The 17,048-nt window shown below is 32.7% G+C and overlaps 1 protein-coding gene across 3 annotated transcripts in view; it reads right to left on the bottom strand.

Annotated features, from left to right (window-relative positions):
- The window catches only part of LOC110995334 (tachykinin-like peptides receptor 99D), a 74,066-nt gene extending 59,739 nt beyond the window's left edge, over positions 1–14,327 (bottom strand). For all 3 annotated transcript variants that reach the window (XM_045634347.1, XM_045634348.1, XM_045634349.1), the window contains exon 1: positions 14,105–14,327. The gene's annotated coding sequence lies outside the window, so the exon portion shown is untranslated. The remainder of the gene's footprint in view (positions 1–14,104) is intronic.
- Between the last annotated feature and the right edge of the window lie 2,721 nt (positions 14,328–17,048).

Here is a 17,048-nt window from a genome sequence, read left to right as displayed (position 1 = left end):
ATCTCAAATTCGCAATATTGGAGTGTTTGACAAATTCAAAAAGGCAGTAAAGATGCATGCTAGAATGAACATAGTTGATTAAAATTAAGACGGCTAATGGTGACGTGTATCTCGCTCGTATATATATATATTAATATAAGGTTTCCCATGTAAATAAAATATTTATTTTTGTAATGAGAAATAAAGTCCTTTAAAGATTATAACAAACATCGGAACCCTTTTGAGTAAAAAAATATCGAATGTGATTCGAAACTTGAAAAATGCAAAACCTTATAAGCTTTAGCTACGAACTCGTAATGAATCTCCACAATCGTCTGATCACTGAACTGGCAAGGCCTGATCAGAATGTATTACTGTTTGGGACCAATATGTTTTTCGACTGTTACGAATCGAAGAATGATTGCCTCTTTAGATTTAATATCGAACTTATATATAGAACTTTTCTTGTTATATTTCGTTACTATTTCATAACTTATGAATATCGCAGTCTCGAAATGTACCAATAAAATATATACAAATATTTTCTATCTATCGATTGCTGTATTGTTATCAGAGAGTTTTAGATCTATAAAATATGCCACTGCGCAATATGTAGCACTTTATAAAATAACAAAAAAACTTTGATTACTTCTACATTTTGATTTATTTAAATTATGTATAATAAATTTTTGCTATAATAGAAATTTAAAAAAAAGGTTATCCGTAATTTAATCCAGTTCTCATATTTACCTCTCATTATAGCTAAAAATAATGGTTGCCTGGAATAAATCGCTCGAAAGCGATGAGGCCGCCAGTTGCCCTCCTTCTCATTTAATTATATTCAATTTTTATATTGTGAATAGCATAAACTAAGTCATAAACAGTTTTAGTGTTTTATAATGTTTTGGCATTATGTTCATGTGTTTGAGATACCGCACTTGCACTTTTATTAATATGGATAATAATCACCCAGATCTTTTGACACAAGTAGACGACGTAATCAAAATTAGCTTAGAATCGCTTCTTAATATACAGCTGAACGAGCAATCGTGGACCCAAGCATCATTACCAATCCGTTATGGTGGTTTGGGGATTCGCAAAATTTCCAGTGTCGCTTTACCAGCCTTCCTATCTTCTGTCCATAGTTCAGCAAATCTCATTAGTCAAATTTTAAGGGCATCCCCTTCAAACTTTGAGATTGCTGGCTTGGAAGAAGCTAGAAACGCTTTCTTAATTGCATGCCCAGGTCAAAATTTTCCATTTTCTCTAAATTCACAAAGGAGCTGGGACGACATAGACAGTAAAATGACTTATGACAATCTTTTGAGCCGTAGTACAGGTTCAGCACGTGCTAGGCTTTTGGCCGTGGGTACGCATGAGGCCGGCTATTGGCTTCACGCTTACCCTTCGTCAAATACAGGAACTTTTCTTGAACCTGACACGCTCCGAATCGCAGCCTGTCTGCGGCTTGGGGTACCGGTCTGCGCTCATCATACCTGTCCCTGTGGCAGTGATGTCGACAAACTAGGACATCACGGACTATCATGTCAAAAAAGTGCTGGCCGCTTCTCGAGACATGCTGCACTCAACGATATCATACATCGGTCCCTTGCCACCGTCAACGTGCCAAATCTACTTGAGCCGACTGGAATTGCTAGAGACGATGGCAAGAGACCGGACGGTATGAGTTTGATTCCATGGAAGATGGGTCGGGTTTTGGTATGAGATGCCACCTGTTCAGACACACTGGCCCCTTCCAATCTTCATGGAACTAACAAGCTGGTGCGGCTTGTGATGCGGCTGAAAAAGCTAAAGTCTGCAAATACAGGGGTCTAGGCTCTGAATATGATGTTGTCCCATTCGGTGTCGAGACCCTTGGTCTGTGGGGTCCTAGCGCATTAAAGCTTTTTAGGGAATTATCAAAAAGGTTAGTCGACATCACAGGAGATCGAAGAGCTGGCAGCTACCTCGCACAAAGAATTAGTCTAGCTATTCAAAGGGGGAACGCTGCTAGTATCTTCGGAACCTTGCCTAAAGGGACTCCTTTTAATAATATTTTTTAATAATTAAATTTTAAGGTTAGTTATTAGATATATTTTTAGGTATTAGGTGATGTAGTTGGAATTTACGTTTTAATGTACATTATTTTTATATTGTTATGTAACGAAGTGTGGACAAGTAAAATAAATATTTTTTTTTTATATTTATTATTATTTCGTATATATTTTTACTGTTCTTCGAGGATCTTATGTAAGATAAAAGCCTCCTCCATAGGATGTTTTTATTACATTTGATTTTGTTGTGTATCTTTCCTTGTGAGGGTTACGGTCTACCCCAAAAATTAAATTGTTTCGTATTTCATGGTTTATTTATTGGAGGAGTCTTTCACTTCAAAAAGCGCTTTATTTTATTACGCTTTACTTTATAGAAACAACAAATTATATATTTAATATTATTTAATTTCTATTTGTGTCACTATAACTACACTGTTTAAAGGCGTGTATAGCAGTAATAATACTATTTCATATTCCTATCATATTAAAGATTATTACATAAGCAAAATTTCTGTTAATATATAGCGTTTAGTTATAATTATCCTTGGATTATAGTATGAAAATACGAAAAAAATCCGAGGCGTTGCATAGTAATTATTTCTTTCGAAAGCATTCTCTTTTATTTGAAATGCGATTTCAAAGGAACTATTGTAACCGCGTTCAGTAATCACAATATTGTAGACTCCAGGTATTGTCTGAAAGCCACGAAGTTCACTTCAATAAGCGGATTCACTATAAGGATTTTAATTAAGACATTTCTAATAACATTTCTAGTTAAGTCATTGAAATACCTCCGTGACTTATCAATAACAAGAATTATAAAAACCCTTCATTCCGCCCAGCTCAGATAATGAGATTATTTTAACAAAAATGTCACAGTGGATGCCAGGAGGAGATCGCAAGTTCCCCTTTATGTAGTTAATTATTTGAATTTTATTGTATTTATCTTACTGCAACGAACTGTAAATAAACCCTTATAGAACCAAGAACGCTTTGTGTAAATGTTCTGGTTATTTTTTGTTTTAGGCTAGTAGGCTTAGCCTTTTATTCTAGGCAAACGTCGGGAATTCTTTTGTAAAACCAAAAATTTTTATAAACCGAGCTACTAGTGCGATATCAGGTTTAAGGAGCGTTGTCTCTGCTCGTAAAAACTTTTTAAGATTTTCAAAGAGTCAAAAAATCATAGCAGTAAAACTAATAAAATATACTAAGCCAATGGGCTCTGTGATCTAAATATTGGTCTTACATTTGAAAACATATCTAGTATATAAAATATGTGAAAATAATTGAACTGTTAAGGTATCATTATAACGGATTATAACATCATATTAAAATAAGTCAATTCAAAGATCAATACCGTGAAGTTTCGATTACTAAAATTACCATTACACTGTTTGCCAGGAGGCAATTTCTATGATTCAATCTTTTACTGATGTTTTATTGTCCTTAGCCTATAAAAAAGATCACATAGCCGCCAATGACTACTAAATACTTCTTAAATAACAATAAAAACCCAATAAAATTATATACCTCGTGATGAAAGAAAATAAGAAACAATTTATCGTGTATTGTTCCGAAGAAGTATGCGTCGGCTTGTCGCGACACAATACAATTCAACAGAAGTTCACTTAACTATCATAAGCACGTACATGTCTAAATAGTTTCATTACTATATCAAGAATCTTATGTTGTAAAGCCTAAAAAGAAGTTTTATAGTCGACACTGAGTGTTATTGATGATTAACGTTTCTAAAACAACTTTAAAAGTGGCACGGATATGTTATGACAAAGTTAAATTGGATTGATACAGTTAAACAATACATGTAGAGGCGAAAATGTTGATAGTGCCTGTGCCATAACTTAAAACAAATAAAAGTAAAGTAAATTGTTATTCCTCTTACGAAACGTTTCGTACTATTGATTAGACTAAAACGATATTGTCTAAGCGATATGCAGCATGGTTTAATTTTGAATTCTAAAACCTCTATAGTATTTTTACAAATCAAAACGTTGGATTGCATCGCTTGATTAAGTCAACCGTTTCTCTGCCAATGAAGCGACACTGTTTGATTCCATTTTCAGCCGATACTAGGAGTAGATAATTAAAAAATAATGTAGGTACCTATATAGATTATATTTATTTTGATCAAGTTTGTGGTCTGAGAATTTTCATGTTAGTCAAGCATGTAACTCACAACGTGCAAGACGCTTTGGAGGGTTCAGAGTCGAAGGCTGAACTCCTGGCTGCTGTAGGAGTGGTGTATACTAATACTTAATGAAAACAGTCTGAAATTCACAAATGATCTATTATTCGGTTAAATCAATGAACGCTTTTAAAGCCAAGTCAAAAAAGAAACCTGCAGTATCGCAATGTAAAATTTTGTAATAATCCAATGAACTCACAACATTTCTTTAGATTTCCATTGAAATGGAATTTCCTTTTTTACGGCACGTGTTTTTACTTATAAGCAGTTGTAGATAAGTAAAATCTTTTGGAATAATGATAAATGATGGTTTTTGTGTTCTGTAACTGTTATATACAGTGAAAATGTAGTGTATGCATTGTATTTGATAAAATAGTAGAGTAAGTATACATAATTTTGATTTAACATAATTAAAAATATGTACATCATATTGAACTCTTTGAAGTGTTACATTTGTAATTATTTACAAATGTATTATCCAAGGTAAAAATTTTGTTTGTATAGATAGATAGATATAATTAATCAGTAGATGATGAGTACACGCTAACGATTGTTAAACAATAAATTGCATAAATAAATAAAAATTGCTGCGTTATGGATATTTGCATACAACTGGATAAGTTATAACCAGTGATTAGCATATAACACGTGGCACCGGACATGCTCACACACTCAAAAAAGGACCAAAATCTAACAATATATACCACCAACATGAGCACCAACCAATTTGCAGACCAAATCTCAAAACCCCCAAGCCTATTTAGATATAGTACAATTATCCTAAGTTATTAACTACATAACACAAAACAAAGACTTGTATAAAAATAACACGTTATCAAGAAAATCTGTAATAATTTTCCTAATTACAACAAAAACAACTATTGTTATCGGATTCGTAAAAGTTTCCTTGTTATATGAAAACGTGGGAATGGGAAGTGTCGAACTAAATTGGTAAGGGAAAATGGACGTGCGCTGTCTTTATTGTTTTCAATTAGTGGTCTATCAGTGACCAGACATATAAATTATCTCCACGACCGATAGTAACTTTTATTTCGCTTCATGAAGGCTTTTACTATTGGATTAAAGTATTATATAAATTAAAAGCTTTTTTTTTTCTTTTTTTTATGAGGTTGAAATGCACTAAGGTAGGCCCGCATCAAGAGTTTTGAACTTGACGCGGGGACTGTGGGGCTGGATATTTTCCAAATGAAATGGACCATTTTGTGTCAAGTTTTCCAGTAAATAATTTATTTTTAAACCAAATAGATTCTTTTATTGTTAGGCTCCAGTGTGGTGTGAATTTCTTTAGTGGAGACTGCGGTTAGGTTCTGAAGCCCAGTTTCCTTTCCCTAAAATTTAGGGAACCAATATAACCACCCTATGATTTAGGGCCTAAATCATAGGGTGGTTATATTGGTCATCTGTCAATTGCTTCAATTGCTACAAGATATACACAATGATATAAAAATCTCTTTCTCTTCTTTTAATAATATAAAAAAATATCTAACTTCTAAGTATTTTTATAAGTAAGTGTGTAAAATTCGAACAACAACTTTATAGCATAAATACTACTAATTCTTAATGCGAAATAGAAAGACAAATATCGAGTGACCGATACGAACGAAACTTATATATACATATTTCAGGAGTTTATTTATTGTCTAACCAACTAAATTTCACCTTTGAATTGTATGAAAAGAATTCTTTTTATCGCTCTGTAATAAACACTCAAGACTTAACCACATTACATGAGTTACAGACAAATCTGCAAAGGATTGAAACAAATTGATGGCTTTATTCGTAGAAATCCATTCGGATTTAAAAAGCAGTGGATTCAGGCAAATATCAGTTCACGCGGTGTAATGGAAAAGCGATTAAGGAAAATTAATATTCCTGACTTAATTATTCAGAAAAATTATGTGCACTCACACTCAATACGTTGATTAATGAACGTTTGAGATGATTTGTTAATGCTTGTATAAATCATTAAAAAGTACCGACGTCATGTAAACAAAGGTTTTTTTTATGTAACAGAAGACCGCCCTCACATTGCCATCTGGCACGCAAGTAGTAATTTGCACTTGCGTGGATGTGTGCATAGTGGAAACGTAGTGTGCCTGTAAAACGAGTTAGTTGTATGAGGTAGGAGTTCTAATAAGCCTTAAAATTCAGCACGTATATTATTTTTGAAATTCGAACATGTTTGTCTTTTGTTTTTTTAGATTAAAAAGATAGATGTTAAAGTAGTACATAATGTAATCTGAGTGATAAATACTTGCAATAAATACTGAACAGCGGCGGTACCTATTAATATATAATTAAAAATATCATAAACCTGAGGAAAGATTTACGCTAGCGCCAACTGATTTATCACAGGCAGTGTTAATTACGTTCTTCAACAACCTAGCTATATATACTGGAGTATCTATGGTGTAAGTCCAGGTTCTATATTCAAAAGTCAAAGTACCGTTTTGTATTGAAATTAATATGATTGCACAAAAATTAATGCTTAAATTTAGATTAAGACATAGCGGACATAATACTTATTCCTTTCTGTAATCAGAAAATAATGCGAGTCATATTTAATACTTCACACTACAACCATGAAATGTAAAGAGAGAAAAATAAGAATCAACCACAACAGTAACTAATACTGTATAAGTAAATTATATAAGACTTATATGCTTTGATAAAATTAATAATTAAATATTTAACATCAAGAACTAATTCTAGAAAATAGAACTGAGGTATTGCTAAACTCGCTCTTAAAATTCAAAATTAAAGGGCTTGTTTATATATATTTTTTAATATATGTTTTTATTTTAATGGTGATTTTCTTATTTCGTTTTAATCTCTTGGGCGCTTTCAAATTTTGCCCAGAAAACATGGCTTGACAGCTTTTAAAACTAGATTTAAGTTTGACATTAAATTAACGAAGATGGCCTAAGTTTCAATGATAACAAAAACCCAATTACATAACAAGTCATTGACAAAAGTTTTGTGTTTTTATATTTTTTTCGCGCCAGTAGTTTAAATAATATTATAAAATGATGAGGTGTCGTGGGACACCAGGTAGGAACGATGTTGCCTAATGTAGAATCGACACAAATTGCAAAACAAACGTACGTAACTCACGAGTAAAATGTATCTATAATGTGAGTATTCGCCACGTGCTCGTCCATGAATTCATTTCATTTCATGAGTATATACTACGCATTGGCGGGTGGAGAGGTAATAGAAAGAGAAGGGATGAGAGAACGAAAAGAAAGAGGGAGAAAGAGAAAGGTATTATACACTAATCACTTGTGTATGCGACTATCGCGCCTGCACACGTCTCAGTTAACGGTTTTATTCCACGCACTTTTTTCCACGGATTTTTTCTTACGGTTTTACTATCACATTGTTTTCAGTTCGGTCGCGCAGCAAAATCCCTATCCCCTCCAAGCCTCCCGTAAGGAACTTCGTTCCAATAATAAATCATTAATATTATTATTAATATTAACTCATTTGCCTAAAATTGGCAATCTGTTAAAAAGTACCGAATAATTATTATCTCTTGAAACCCAATTTCTATGTAGTCTGTGTAATATAGTACTGTCAAAAAGTAATGCCTATAGAGGTGAGTATCGGTATTGGGAGTCACAGATGTTATTGTGAGACCTATGCCTCCAGAAAGGGACTTTATTATTTTACTAAAAAAATTGAAGTAATAAGTCACAAACGATCCATAGTTTATAACGATCCAAATAATTGGCTTTGACACTCCAACAAAAAGTAATTCAAAAGTATAACAATGCAAACCAATAATGTATATATCTTGTTTACACATATTACACAGAAATATAACTCATTATTTTCCTTTATAGAGAATTGGTAAAAATATGTATGGAACGTCATTCACATTCGACAGACAATTCGTTATTGCGGAATAACAGTATTTTGAAAACAAATCTGTTTTTCTGTAGAGATAATATTGCCTTTTCGACAATTTCCTCTGATACATATTTCTATAAAATTCATGTAACTGGGAATTTGTCAAAGATTATATTAAATTTAAAAGAGTTGTTGAGTGGTTTGGTATTGAATGACGTAAGTTATTTAATTTTAAATACAAACCGAAACAGACGGAATGTAGTTCTTAAGACGAAAAGCGAGACTACAATGACTCCCGTACGCCAAAACCCGCTATATTTTTGTCGTCCGATTTAAATAACCGAGATTTAATTCAGGTGACATTAATTTATTAGACCTAAGGCCTGTTTCACAATGTAGCTATGCAACACATAAATTATTCGAAAGATAAAAGTTCCGAATAAGATACTTCGGGTTTCATCACGAATAGCGCTATCTGACAGTCGTGAAACGCAACAAACACTAGTTTATCCTACCAATAAGTAATAAAAATCTTATTTGGAACTTATCCGGACATTGTGAAACAGACCCTTATAGTTTTCTAATGTATTTACACATGTGGCCAATTAACAATATTAAAGTAGAACCAGCCATATAATAGCTAACTAATTTCCTAGCCTATCAAAACATCATGTCAAGACAAACATCTAACAAAATTATTTTCTTCCATTACTATACTTAGGTAGATATTGAAAGTAATTTGATGTTCGGACTCCTATAATAACAGCCAGTTGATAAGCGCTTTGTGAAGGCTTATTTTACGGACGACTAAGAAAAAAATAAATTTATTGACGTTTTTTTGGCGGAAGACGTATTCATGGATAAAATTACGGAGTGAATTTTGATTGCATAGAAATGGTTTATATAAACAGTTCAAACTGCACAAAACTATATATTTTTAGATGTGTGATTTTCATCCGCCATTGACATGTCCACAGATTTTTTTATTTTTCGTGATAAAAAAATTCTTGGCAGTTAGCTGTGCTTGACACACACAAAAGCATGTTTGTTTTTCTTCTCCATAAGAGCGTGTGTAAAATTATTACAAAGCAGTGATTTGAACTTATGACAGATTGTAGGATCTCTCTTTCAATTGAACGAGAGATTCACGAATTCGTGATTGCCAAAATAATGACTCGAAACGTAAATAGACTAGCACAATATCCGGACATTTTACTTTTCACATAACCATATAAAAGAGGTTGCCGTCATTTAGGAAATTAACTCCTATTGTGGAGCGAGGTTAGCACATCATCATACTTCACCCCCACAGCGTTTCCTCATAGTGACTGGAATTTTCACATTGTTATATTATTCACGCTCCATTAAACGACTGGATTTCCAGTAAGTAATTTTAGCTACTCGAAAATGGTAAATGAAACAAGATTTCACTTGTAGGAAAAGACAATGAATATTTCTACCAGATATTATAATGTACTTATCAATGCTGCCGCTTCATGACTTATAACCCAGAGGTTCAATTCCTAACGAAAAATAATGCCTAAAGATTGATCTAGCCTGCTTTAAGACAAATTTTTATAACCTGATTTTTTATTACTGACTGACTGATTTTTATTAAATTTTAGCGAATATATGCTTCAACCTTTCATCTTCGATTCATCGAAATTAAATCAATCTTAAAATTTGTGTCAAGTAGAGTGCTTACCTATTATCTCTTTCTGACAAATTGGGTTTATATTGTGATTAAAAGAGACAGATATTTATCATTACGATCGATTTTTGTATGGAAAATTTGCAATACTTCGAAAGCAACCGGATATGACATTTCAATCTTAGCCAGTGGGTCCTTCTGGCCGGGTCTGGGCCGGGGTGGTTATACTGGTCGAATCCCAAAGAATAAAAGAGCTGCTCCTTTCCTCATCCACATGTATATGGATAATCTTTTATTTATTGTTATATAAGTAAGTAAGTTGCTATTACGGGTCACCTTACTAAAAAATGTTTATTTGGGACTATAAGATACAGGTATCACTTTTTCCACGTATTAAATTTTTTACAAAATCCCTACTCATCGGCAAACAAGCGTGGGTGTAGGCCGAGAGAAAAAGCCGGCGTAAAAAACTCTCGGTACTCGTTTAAAATAGAAAATCATCAAACAACACTTATTTTAAAACAAATATTGCGATTAATTAGAAGTAGCCTGCCTAGCACTAGGCCAAGACTTTTTATCAACTAGATAATCGTTAACTTTATAGTAAGCTTTTTTACACAGTTTTCTTCAATACATTTCTTAAATTTATTCAAAGGCAGAAACAAAACAGCCTCTCGGATGCAAAGAAAGGTCTAATGATCCTCAGACCTGATAATCAGACTATGGCAAGTGTTTACAGTTATGTAACACACAAAACAATACACATATATGTATAAAAACAACAACAAACAATCGATGTAAAACTACCGTACCAAGTTTGCACTAACCTTACAGTAAGATTAAGTTATAAGTAACTTTTTGGCTCTTATCTGACACATTATTAAGTAAGTAAAAGTAAATGAAAGACACATAACGATAAAACTCCAAATAATATGTAAGTAGATTTACGTAATACGCAATAAAGAATCAAAGGAACGTAAGAAATTCCAAGAAAACAATTTGCGAACTCGATTCTTCGAATGTCGTCTGAATTGAGTTTATAAAATATGATTTGTAGTGTTTCATATTGAACTGATAGCATCTCTATTTCTGGATACATGAAAAGAATACATGATATACTATTCAGACAAAGACTATACACAATACGATATAAACTATTAAAAACAACGCATTACGACTAATAAAGTATTGCCCGGATGTACGGTACTGTGGACGCTCTTGAATGGAGACCCCAAAGACGAAGCCTCGGGAGGTTAAATAACGATGGCTAGTTTTGAGCAGGGTCTCCAAACCATAATCACGAACTGGAAGCAAAAATCACAAAACAGGACCAACTGGAGGTTCTTGCACGACAAGGCCAAAGATCAATAGGCTATGATACCGCCTGGATAATGTAAATAAGCACTAAGTTAATCTAAGAAAAGGTAAGGTAAACGAGACTTAATATCTGCATAGGCTTTAAAGTCATTTTTGCGGAGTATTTCTATCGGGAAAGAGTAGAATATAAAGTAACACATAAAACCTGTCAAAAGACTGTCGTTATTTTATTACCGAAATTCGGTTAACGATCGTGTACATAAATTTTATCAAAAAGCCATCGGTCACACTGGCAAACTCTGTTGTGTCTCCAGCTGCTAAGTCTGCGCAATTAAGTTTGACAACGCTTCACACGTCGGGACAATTAGGGCAATATTTTAGGCTTTATTTTCTATTATTTTTTTCAGTCATAGCAAACGCACTACTCGAATGACAATAATTATTATGATGTACATTATATGACGTCTAATAAAGTTATTTCTTTCTTTCTTTCTTTCTTTCATGATGAATGACAATACTATTTTATTTTTAAAAGCTTGGTCGAAGAGATAATAAAATAAATAAATTGTAACAAAACAATTGAATTATTAAAACTAATCGAAATTTTACTGGTGTGGGGTATCCAAACCATGTTTATTAGAATGCTCAGTACCGGCCAAACACGTTTATCAGAAAGAAGAGACAAATGTAATAATGGGGCCTGGGGTATCTAGATTCTAGAGGGTACACGAATTAAATTTTGTTAAAAGGTTGAGGCAATCAACCTGATTGTTAAATATGTTAAATGCAAACGATTTAATTTTCTACAATTCTCCAATGACAACATCTTAAAGTTCTTTAATATATTAATACTTATATACTTAAACTTTATATGGTACTAAACAATTAAACATGTGTGTCTATTATCGATGGAAACACAAAAACAATTGAACGTTTTTTGGGTTTAATCGTTATTGAAATTATATACGAATATTTTTTTACTACACTGTATAATACTTTAGTAATATTAAAGGAAGAACTTTTCTATAGTTTTTAGTCGGAAAAGACATCCTCGGAGGGCCTCAATCCGTTTGCTTATAGCATTTCCTCGTCTGATATAAAAAATGCAATTCATTTTTATCTATTATACCATTGATGTTGTAGCCAATAGTAATAAAATCATCCATACATCTCGTACTAAAACTCTAACAAGCCGGGCAGTTTCTCACAGCATATTTTAGAATGCAGTAAAAGTAGCAGTGAGCAGTGGTAGCGGAGTGGCTTGATGTCTCTGACGTCTTTGGTTCGAACGCCGCTGTGCACAAATGAATTTACGAACTATGCCCTTTTAACATAATCATGTATTTTCTGGCTTGGTATGAACTGGTGTTTTTAATGAAGAGTATATTATTTTATAGTGGCTATATTAATACCAAGCTTTATAACCAAAAGTCGGCTTATGTAAGGCACACAATGCCTGCTTTCCTATTAAGAAAACGCTGATGAACACGAAAACCTTGAAAATGTTGAAGATATACATAGAGATCCAACATGGCTGTGGGTACCATGCTGCACCACGATGTATGCAAAAAAACTTTACACCGTGGCTAGTAAACTGTTAAATCACCTTTCTAAAAGTTATAGATCACTGCCGTGTATTTCTTTCAAGGGGAACGTGATTAATTTTTTAAAGGTAAGGTGCCTTTATTATTTATTAACGGGCGGCCTTATCGCTTTCAAGCAATTTCTTCCAGGAAACCCTATTGTGAAACATAGAAGAAGAAATACCAACAGAAAAATAATTAACAAAAAAAACGAAAAATAAAAATATGTATAAACAAAAAATAAAAGCCAATCAAAGGTTTTATCAATATAAAGTATAATTGATATATATAAGCAGAGATAATTACGAGGCAGCAAGAAAAATCAAAAAGAAGCTTAGCATCTTTACAGCTTTGGCGAATATTCAGACCGAAGTTTGACACCAATTCTAAATAACTTAACTGTTTATTCTGCCATTACATTGATGTTCTTATTATATAATATTATAAAAATCAATATGATATTGCATGCCTATTTATATATGGCTGAATGTACCGATTGTTATAATAAATCTATCTAATTGTATCTTAGCAAATCAACGATTTCATTTTATAGAAATTTTGCAGCTTACTTTCATGTCAAATGTCAATAATATCTTACCGATATCTTGATACCGTTACAAAGAATCAATGGTGATATTATGTTAAAGTTTATCAAAAACAACAGACTGAAGGAATGCGGAAGAAAATTACATTACATCATTTCAGATCTAAACCTAATTATATAAATAGATATTATCCGATCTTCATATGTAGCAAATATTTAAAACTTAGGTTATTTTTAAAATATTCCGAAAATGTATACAACCTTTATTACTCAAGAGAATTTTATTAGTGAAGAATTTTCAAATCGGAGCAAATTCGGTCGGAATTTATTTGTAACATACCAAAATTCAAAGCTTTCCATGAGGAATAATATGAATGTAATATATATTATAATCGCTGAAATGTTTAAATATGATAAAGCAATTTTGCTTTTACAAATTAAGATAGCAATGGGTGGTTTTTCGAACCAATTGGCCGACCCGTATGACGTGCAACATTCCGACATGACTAATTGCCTAAGTTTAACATCTGCTGCCCAAGGGTTAGTGTAAATACAGAAATAATAACATAATTAAGCTAGTAAATAGTATATGTAGTAGACTTAAAAATGCAAATTTACAATAAATTTATCATTTTTTTAAATTCTATTTGTTTTATTTTTAAACTTTGCTTAAATTTTGCTAATATCTTCTATATAAATATAATCATTTATATTTAAATGGTGACTCTGAGTACAAGGTTTGGTACTTTCTGGAAATAAATCTAACCGATAGATATTTTTATTGAAATCTTTTTATGAACGCATAAAATTTGGAAATATAATTATGTAAATTAAATAGCTTAATTGTTCTTTTTCAAATGTCAAGAAGTTCTATTTAAATAAAAATTGTTTAAAACTTACCTCTCAACAACTGCTTAAGAAATTAAAATAGCATTAAAATATAAACCACAATAAAAAGCTAATGTAAAAACAACATCATTTCTAAATTCAAATTTTAAAATGCGTCACAATTATTTCCCGCGAAAAATTAACCACAGATAACTTATTTTACGCAAGAGCGTTGGATGCGCGGTTTTCAGCCGTATCGCGTGAAGTCTGAGGTATACTGGCAACCGGCGTTTCGGCTGACGCGAGCTTGTATGACGCAGCGGTAGACATTCGTTTGAAATGCTTTGAAAAATCGCGAACGCAAACTTGAACTTGGAATGTTCGTTTTAAAATCTGCAGCTGTGCTATTTTATAAACGGGTTAAAATAATATATAACGTATAAATTATTACTCTTTAGTGAAGTTTATTCTTGAATGCTATTTATATTGTTTATATTTTAACAGATTACTCTATGTTATTATGACATGAAATGATGAGTCAGATAGTGAAAGCTACAACAATGTAGCACTAAATTCGAATCCTAGTAATGATATTAAAATGAAATATCATTACTAGGATTCAAATTTAGTGCTAGGTAGGTAGGTTAGGTATCAACAATTTTTATTATGTTTTCAACTATAATGAAGCCTAGAAAAAAACTCCTCTTCAATGAAATGGTCAGGTACAGTGGGTTCGTTTCCCGGGGAAAAATATTTGTCAGCTGGATCTATAAAAATTATCAGTAACACAGGCGGAGAATTATGACTGACTTCACACTTGAGGTTGCGTGATTTTACAGTATCAGAAAATGCTTTATTATATTCTCACATTTACCCGTTATTGTAATATTCATAGCGCGTAAAGAAAGTCAATTTTGAAAAGTCATCTTGTTCAATTTCCATTATCACTCGCCGTCTTGTTCATCTCAAGTCGAGACGGCAAATATTAAATGTATGCAAAGGGCCCGACAATGTTGTTTGATAGATTCCGTAGTGCGAGTACACACTTATATTCGAAATTTGAATAAAGAATTTTCACTCAAATTCCTCTTTAAAATTTTCGAATGTCAAACTTTTTCGTTTAATTCTACATTTGTCTATGGATCTGTTGGATATGTATATTTTCATCGAAATTGATGCTAATCGATTTGTGAATATCAGTGACACGTGACGCATCATAATCAAGTGACCGTTTCTGTGATTTTATTTCCTCTGAGTCGGTTTTCCGTCCGAAAAAGGCCGTGTATGCATATAAAAAAAATAAAAAAAACAAAACAAAGTCGAGTATTGCATACACAGTGTACTACTCTCACTATCGATGGCATTCTTTGTTTTCTGGGAAAATTTACAAGAGAACTAATTAAACGACGATTACGACCCAGTCTAGACTTAGTGCAAATTATTATTATCGTAGGACAAAATTCTCTCTTATCTTATACAGGGCTAGGTCTCGACTCAACCCTTAGACTTCTTGACTAATTTTTTGATGTCGATAATTAATTAAAATTGATATATATTATAACTTTTTTCTCCGACTTGGTCACCACGGCAAATCTCTATCGATACTGCCAAGAATATTGTAAGGAAATGCGCAGATACTACTGCCGTATTCCACTACTATCATGCTCCAATGGGACAGAAATCCGACACCATCACTCTGAGTACCATGGGTCCAGTCCTAAGGACGACTAATCTTGATTTTCTGAGACTCGACGAACACAATCATAAAATAACACGTAAACTCTAATAGTCATGTCATAGTATCTTATTGTTACCATATAAAAAAGAAATAGGAATATTACTTATTTTATTATTAACTCCTCTACCGTTTTGGATCAAAGGGTTGTTGTTTTGAACTTTTTAAAAAAAATTTCTAACATAGTTAAATCTTTAACTAACATAGATCAAATTATAGTAATAAAAAACAAGCATTTAACCTCTCTCAGCGTGGAAAATAAAATAATGGTGGAATCGAAGAAGTAGGCTTTTTCGTGGTAGTCGGAGGAAAAATGGTCGAACGAAAATGTTTCTTACGAACGCTGCATTTGAGAGATATTTATTGAGCTCTAGAGTTTGATAATGGCTAAATGTTTAAGTTTTATATCGTATAAAAACATTGTTTTTTCCAGATAAATTATTTAGGTTTACGGTTCACGTAGCACGGAGCAGTGATGGCTTATTGGCTTTTTTGTAATTATCATCCCTGAGGTCGTCGGTTTGATTCCTAGCTGTGCACCAATGGACTATATTTCCAGGTGCATTTATTAATATGTGTTCGAACGGTGAAGGAAAACGTCGTGAGGAAACCAAAGCCTGATCACCTTCTTTCTTATTAGATTATTAGCTGCCCACTGATGTATTTCCGAACCAATTCGGCTTAGGGTCCTTCAAGAAAAGAGCGTACCAATTATTAAAAGCCGGCAACGCACTCGCGAGCCATCTGGTATTGAGAGTGTTCATGGGCGGCGGTATCACTTAACATCAGGTGAGCCTCCTGCCCGTTAGCCCCCTGTTCTATTAAAAAAAAAAAACAAATGATCATGCAGCAGCTACAGACATCTGTGGGCCAAACCTAAGTTTGTAGCGCTAAGATGTATGTTTACGGTTCACGGTTGTTGGTACGAAGTTGGTCAGATGGCTAGTACATTATAATCCTTGTTCTATACAACAAAAAAAAATATTTACGACAGTATGTGACACGCTGAAAAGTAAAGCAATTATTATAATCACATAAATACCACCTTTACTCAACATAAGGGTCCGTATAAAACCATCTTCTCGGGAATAATGGAATATAAGGAAAAACAGTATTAAAAGAGCTCTTTATTTATAAAGCAAATAATTTGGAGTTAGTATTTACATTAATAAAAATGAATCGCGAAATATATTGCTTATGGCTTGAACTCTTATAGAGTTTTTAATGAAGATAGTTTTTTTAAAATATATTTAATGAAAATTAAAAGAAAATGTTTTATTT

The sequence above is a fragment of the Pieris rapae genome, chromosome 2, assembly GCF_905147795.1.
Source record: "Pieris rapae chromosome 2, ilPieRapa1.1, whole genome shotgun sequence".
NCBI classification, from domain to species: Eukaryota; Metazoa; Arthropoda; class Insecta; order Lepidoptera; family Pieridae; genus Pieris; species Pieris rapae.
This window is presented reverse-complemented; position numbering and strand designations above follow the sequence as displayed.